The sequence below is a fragment of the Helianthus annuus genome, chromosome 17, assembly GCF_002127325.2.
Source record: "Helianthus annuus cultivar XRQ/B chromosome 17, HanXRQr2.0-SUNRISE, whole genome shotgun sequence".
In the NCBI taxonomy this organism is placed as follows: Eukaryota; Viridiplantae; Streptophyta; class Magnoliopsida; order Asterales; family Asteraceae; genus Helianthus; species Helianthus annuus.
The window spans coordinates 111,963,050-111,970,931 of NC_035449.2; the positions used below are offsets into that span (position 1 = coordinate 111,963,050).

At 36.7% G+C, this 7,882-nt stretch overlaps 1 long non-coding RNA gene across 1 annotated transcript; it reads left to right on the forward strand.

Annotated features, from left to right (window-relative positions):
* Positions 1-2,359: 2,359 nt before the first annotated feature.
* Positions 2,360-4,993, forward strand: LOC110925539. Its single transcript, XR_002584537.2, has 4 exons — positions 2,360-2,522; positions 3,808-3,892; positions 4,197-4,287; positions 4,869-4,993. It is a non-coding gene; the product is annotated as an uncharacterized LOC110925539 (long non-coding RNA).
* The last annotated feature ends 2,889 nt before the right edge of the window (positions 4,994-7,882 follow it).

The following is a 7,882-nucleotide window of genomic DNA, read 5'->3' on the forward strand; positions in this document are numbered from 1 at the left end:
CAACGCGTTATATGTCCCAGACTTGCGCAAGAGCCTAGTCTCGGGATGGTTGCTTAATAAGTTTGGATTTCGTTTAGTTTTTGAGAGCGATCAATTTGTACTTACTAAACGAGGAATGTATGTTGGCAAGGGCTATGCCCAAAATGGTACGTTCAAATTGAATGTAATGGCTGTCAAAAAGAACATGAATAAAATTCCTACTACTTCTACTTATATGCTTGAGTTTTCTGATTCGAATAAATGGCATGCTAGATTAGGTCACGTTTATTTTAATTCAATACGCCGTTTAATCAATTTAAATTGTATACCAACATTCCATATTTATTCACATTATAAATGTGAAACATGCGTTGAATCCAAACTTACAAGATCATCATCAAAATCGGTTGAACGAATAACCGAACCCCTTGATTTAATTCACACCGATATTTGTGATTTAAAAGCGGTACCCACAAGAGGTGGAAATAAGTACTTCAGCACGTTTATTGATGATAGTACTAAATATTGCTATGTATGTTTACTAAAAAGTAAAGATGAAGCAATAAGTAAATTTATCTTCTATAAAAATGAAGTTGAGAATCAATTTCAAAAGAAGATAAAAGCTTTGTGAAGCGATCGAGGAGGCGAATATGTTGCACCTTTTGCCGATTTTTGCGTAAAAAGTGGTATTGTACATGAGTGTACACCTCCTTATTCTCCACAATCAAATGGCGTGGCGGAACGAAAGAACCGTACATTGAAAGAAATGATGAATGCCATGTTGATAAGTTCTGGGGTGAGCCAGGAAATGCGGGGGGAAGCCATTCTCTTGGCTAATTATCTTTTGAATAAGATACCACTCAAAAAGAGAGACGAAACTCCATATGAGTTATGGAAAAGGAAGAAGCCTTCATACAAATACTTGAAAGTGTGGGGGTGACTAGCAAAGGTGATTGTACCACCTCCTAAGGCTCTTAGGATAGGACCCAAAAACTGTTGATTGCATATTTATTGGGTATGCGCATCAGAGTAGTGCACATCGCTTTCTTGTACAAGAGTCCAAGAATCCTGATGTACACGTAAACACTATCATGGAGGTGAATCCTAACGTTGTGTCTTACTTTGAAAATGTGTTTCCTTTGAGAAGATAAACACATACAACGTCATCAACACCTAATTTTGAAGTAGGTGAAAGTTCATCTACACCAGTTGATGAGGTAGTTCATGATAAGACACATTAACGACCTGAGGTTGAAGAAAGTGATCGTAGGCGAAATAAAAGGCCAAGGGTTGAAAAATCTTTCGGTCCAGACTTCGTTACCTATATGGTTGAGGGCGAACCCAATACATATCGTGAAGCGGTTTCCTATTCAGAAGGACCTCAATGGTAAGAAGCAATAAGGAATGAAATTGAGTCTATATTGCAAAATCATACTTGGGAGTTAGTAGATCTTCCACCTGGTTGCAAACCACTTGGATATCGTTGGATATTCAAAAGTAAGATGAAAACTGATGGAAGTATTGATAAATACAAGGCTAGGTTGGTGATTAAAGAATTTAGACAAAAGGAAGGTCTAGATTACTTTGATACCTACTACTCTCAACGGGTGTTATCACAATTGATTATGTGAGATCAAAGGATAACATTGCAGACCCGTTTACAAAAGGCTTAAGCAGAGAGTTAGTAGAAACGTCGTTAAGAGGAATGGGACTAAAGCTGTGATAAATGAGAATATGAGGGAAACCTAACTTAGTTGACTGGAGATCCCAAGATCTAAGTTTAATAGGATAACTTAATCATATTACCAAAACGGAGTCACTGTGGGGGAGTACCCCAAAACTAAATAAAAGGGAGTTATATATACTTCCTAGTCTATTCCAATCAGTGACATTGAAGTAAGGCTAAACATATTAACGTTAACGATTTTGAGAAATCAAATAACCATGATGCTTTTAATGATTCAAGGGAATCACCTATGTTGGAGAGAAGTGGGGTCGCTTCGAATGGATTTGTGGGGTGTTGTAACACCCCGAAAACAGGTTTGGAAATTTAACCCCGTTAATACTAAAGACGGGGAAAGTACCATTAGCGGTAAAAGTAAACCGGAAAATATTAGGAATCAAGTGAATAATCCTAATATTAATTAAAAGTGAATAAGAGCTTCCAGGAAAATAGAATGGATAAAAGGCCCGATTTAACGGGACTTAAAATAAAACGGGTTTTAACTCCCGGAACCCACTAAGTTAACTAGGTAAAATTAACCTAGTTAGTAATGAGTAACTAAATAATAAACTATGGGTTATAGTTTCATTTATGAATCTCTAAACTTGAGGGGCTAAACATGGGCAACTAGAGAAGTGTTTTATTAAAACACTTAAATAAAAAAAACACACACATACATGTGTGTACGTATGCGATCAGAAGAAGGAGCCAGGAGAGCTCAAACCCTAGTTCAACAAATCCTCCAAATCGAAGCTCAAATCAAGCCCGAATCGTCTGCATGATTACAAATTCGTGATCGCCTAGTCGTGGGGATCATAAGGTATGTAAAAATTTGATGATTTGTGAAGTTGTACAATTTGAATAATCTTCATAATCGCGAATTATGTATGGATTAGAGAGGCTATGGCTGAATTAGTGTTGTATGATTTCTTGAAAACAAACCCTAGATGTAAACTCGCTAATTTAGCACCATAAATTAGTGTTTTGGTTAACTAGTTATGTAGGTGCTAAGTGGGTTTTATGAATATGGGATGAACACTAGAATTATAGTGTTAAAATAGATGAACATTAGGTAAGTAATGCAAGTTCTAGTTGTAACTTATAAACACTAGACATAAGGGCTTGAAATTGATGCTTGAAGCTTGGTTGGAAGTTAATCAAGAACTTGACAAAAGAAGTATACGAATCTTGCACACTAGGTGTTTGTTAAAATGCCTAAATGAAAACTAAAGTGCTGAAATAGATGATATTTTTGACATCTCTTAGCCTACAATCACTGTGTTATAGGTTTCTAACCATTACCAAGAGTTTAATAAGGGTTATAGCCATGGAAATAGGTTGCATTTGATGGTTTGGGTCGAATTTGAAAGGAACCTAAACATGATTTCCGTAGCTTTTTATATGGATTTTGACTAATCTTAAAAAAATCATATAAAATCAACCGTTTATCCGATTTGGGTGTTCTATACCTTTTCGGAAAGCTTATGAAGTAAATTTTTACTGTTTTCAATCATAAGAAACAAATGTGGTTGTTAAAGAGGTCAAAAATGTGATTAAAACTGATGTTCAGAAAACTTAAAAGCTGATTAAAAAATGAAAATATAGTTGCTGTGCTGATTTTATAAAAATCATATAAAATCATAGAAAATTCGTTAGAAGGTGTACCTTATATGCTTGCGAAGGTATTGAAGTTTTCTATGATCTATTTTTGAACATCTTAATCTTGTTCGGACTTTAAATGGGTCATAATGGTCGATTATAGCAGCTGAATAGAAAAATCGCTGCACATTAATAATGTTATTATTAATCCGGAAAAGGCATATGATTGCGTATACTTGTTTAGTCATGAAGTATTTATTGTTAGGAACAAATAGCACTTTATGTGACATGCTTAAAGTGTTTAAAATCACTTACTAACTTGTTATATAAGTAATTTCACTAACGGGTCAAACGGTTAGTGAATGAAAATAATTATGATATGAAACTAGTTGTTGAATATATGGCATGCTTTGATTGATAAGTATGTAAAAAAAAGGGGGGTCCATAGGGTGATGGCCATTATATAGAATGACCAATCTAACCATCTTATGGATGTTATGATATAGTTGACTCTAAACAAGCTAGGTGGGAGCTTGAAAAGGAACAGGTCAAACGGATCATGGATGCGAAGAATGTTTGCCCGGACGCGAGGTAAGTAAAGCTTACACTCTTTTTTTAGGATACGTATTTACTTTATAGATTATAAACACGACCAATGTTATATCCGAAATATGGGTTCCGACACAAAATGATACGGGCCGGGACGAATAAAAGGATAAAAACCATGTTTAATGGCAAAAGGGGCGAAATGGGTTAAATAATGAAATGGTAAATAAATACCATTCAAATATAAGTGCAAAATGTTGGTCGTTTAGACTAAACAGGTCAAATGGTAATGTTAACACCATTTGACGAATAACGACTAACAAGTGCATGTCGAGTCTAATGCTCACAGGGTAAAACGGCTTATGGAATTTACGTGGCTATGAATCAGCAAATTATTAAGGCAAGGTATTAAAACGGGTCAATACTTTGACCCGCGCCAGGTACGCGTAAATTTGGTGGAAGATATGTGAATACCTTAATGTAGAAAAATGACATGTGAAAGTAGAGAGTGGGATTTAAACTTAAATGATTAAATTCTCTCTAACGGGTCAAAATATGCATTTAAGCGTAGACGGGTCAAAATCTTGTAAAAAGGTAATAAGCCGAATGCATAAAAGTCTCAAGATTTATTAAGCCGGATGTCGGACTTTAACTCCATATGATGGAGAATCAAATTAAAAATATGTAGGAAGAAATGGTAGGTCAAACGGACAAGCGAATTTAAAGATACGAAAGATTTCGTGTCAATTACGGCAAAATGGAAAGGCTGAATGCAGGGGCCACCGTAACTTACGGTGCCACCGTAAGTTACGGTGGAGCTGAATTATTTACGGTGGTTGCCTACTGTTGTACGGTAGGAAAATTTTATTACAGAGGCCACCGTAACTTACGGTGCCACCGTAAGTTACGGTGGAGGTCATTTTCAATTTTTTTGTTTTTTTGGAATCAATGGTTTCCCGGACTCGTTTGGACATGTTTTAAAGCCCGTAAGACTAAAGTATTTCGTGTTTATGAAATGTAGGTACATTTTGGATGCCGGAAGATGATCAAGCTCGACGAAGGACCGAACACGATATAGATACATGCTTCCGCACTTTAACACTTTGCAAATTTTAAACAACGAATTCAACCAAGTTATGTAGAATAACTTATGAATTGTAAAAGTTTTAATAAATTCGTATTTTTATAGTATGTGTAGGCTTAACTACACATCTAATTGTTGGCATTTACATTACAAATTGTTAATTAGTAACTAGGGTGTTACAGGTGCACAAATCCTAGAGCTCTCGCAGAACCAGGCTAGTGTTTCAGGACCATAATAGGACACGACAATGAGGGGTTGGCCAAACTAGGGAGAGTATTGTGTGAAGAGTATTGTCGTTTACATAAATGGGGGTATGTTCAAGGACATCGCGTCTACAAACCGCTAGTAGAAGGAGTGCAGTTGCGCATGGTGCATGGGGCCTGATGTGACGTGCGTGGCGCACCGGCGCGACTGTGTGGCGTGCTCGTATAGGCTCACATGTGACGTGGCGCACGCGCGCATGGTCTTAAGTCAGTGTGGCGCACGCGCGCATGGCGGTGAGCCAAGATGACGCAGCGTGCACGAGCGTGCAGACCTGCGCGTGCGCACCAGTGTGTCTTGCGCCCGCGCAGAAGCTTCCAGCATTCAATAGCAATGCAGTTACACTTCAGCAACGAAACTGCCAAGTCAAACGGTTTTGACTGAGAATTAAATGACGTATTAAATTTCATTGAAGACGTTTAATGCAATTTAAACCTCTCATTTAATTCGTTTTTTGGCTGTTTCAAATCAGGAGCTGCATAAATACAGCTCCATACGTTGCTGCAGGGAATACCACGAACAACAACAGCAAAACAACTTTCTCTCTACTACTACTGATCTTTTCTTTGCAGATTTCAAGGTAGACGTCGGGGCTTGTGCCAACTCCGGCAGTACCACTGCTGCGGCTGTTGTACCCTTGGAAACAAAACGAGTACTCCTAGGAGACTCGGAATTTGTTTTAAGGGGAGCGTGTTGAACACGTGCCTCAGCCAATCTGTTTCTTCATCTTTTCTTGTATTTTGTTTATTTGTGTTGTAATCGTACTAGTATTTCTGCTTTCTTAATTTCTGAATTGTAATCTTGTAATAAAATTTTTTTATTTTATTTTATTTAATTTATGCGAACGGTTCCTACACTTTTATGATAAGCAGCCCTAGTGGTCAGCAATTTGAGTCATGCAAGGATATATCTATGTACTGCTTTCCATTCTCGGAGAAGAAAATATGGATGAACCAAATCACCCTCACATCAACAACCATGATGACTCTGTCCTAAAAGTAGGGGTGTTCATCGGTTCGGTTTATGGTTTATTTGGTTTATTCGGTTCGGTTTATTCGGTTTTCAAAATTTTATACCCCAAACCAAATCCAAACCAAACCAAATAAGGAATATGCAAACCGATCCAAACCAAACCAAATTCAATTCAGTTTGGTTTCGGATAGAAACCAAATAAACCAAATCTAACCAAATTGCACGTAAGTAAATTTTTTCCTAATTTATATTTATATTTGTGTTCCAACTTCCGAACACCGCCACTAATTTACACCTAACAATATATGAATACAAGAAAGTCTCATTGTGAAATAAAGCAAACACATCCATAAAGCAGTCGTAGACACAACCACAAAGTTAAAGCTTCAAAACATAGATCATAGAGAATAAATAGTTAACAAGTCTAATGGCACAAAGTATAAATAATCTTCAAACATGAGTCTTTCTCCAACTAGAATGAACCTGCATACATAACCCATTCCTCCAATCATGCATAACCCTTCATTTCTACAAGAAAAAAGAAAACCAATAGATGTTTAGTTGTATTAACTTGTAAATATAATATAAATATAAATAATGTTTGTTAAAAGAATAATGAGAAGGGGGTCAAAAAAAACAATAACCTTCTTCCAGCTTATCAAGCTCTTCAATGTTCTCTTCCACGTTAACAACATCACCTTCTGGACGAATCCAATCTTGACAACAAATTAAAGCTTCAACAATTGGAGGACTCAAAGAACTCCTAAATGTATCAAGCACCCTACCTCCCGTGCTAAATGTTGATTCAGAAGCCACTGTTGAAATAGGAATAGCTAGAATATCACGAGCAACAAGTGACAATATAGGAAATGCTCCACTTCTCTTCTTCCACCACTCTAAAACAGTGAAATCTTGACTTTCAAACCATATATCATCTCCTTCGATCTCCTCTTTCAAATACCTATCTACTTCAGTTTTTGAATCTTCAGCCACACCCGATGCTGCCTTTTGCCTTTTTACCTCAGCCATGTTTCTCTCCCTAAGTGATTTAAATGTATCGTCAACGCTCCCAAACAAATTAAAAGATTGGCTACTTGAATGCTCGACATTCACGGTCTTAGAAGACGACGACGAAGCCTTGGGTGCATGCATGCCCGAGTAAATTCTTTTGTAATCATTGAATATTTCAGTCAATGCATCTTCACACATTTTACAAACCTTGTCCCCGATATCAATTCCATACATACCACGAAGATTGATTTTAAGATACTCTAGTTTTGTCCTTGGATCAAAAAGAGAAGCAATAAACACCAATAAATTAAATTTCTTGACATCACCCCAATACTTCTCAAATTTAGATGTCATTGACATGGCCATATTCACCAACTTCTCATCATCACTTAACATATATTGTTTCAGAACACTATCGACACAACTAATGGAATCCAGATATGTGTTTGAGGTAATGTATTTTGTACCTAAATTAAAAATAAATTAATAAAAAACATGACAGAAAATATGAATAAATAACTAACAAAAAATCCAAACAATAATACCTGAAACTCTAAGAGTGAGCTCATAAAAGTGTCGTAGAAAGCCCCCCAACCTTCTTGCATTTGCCCAATCCGTAGATTCCGGAACCCCAAACCCATCCATAAGATAACGAGAAAAAACATAGTCCTCCTCTATATGTCTTTCAAATGCTCTTTCATACTCAC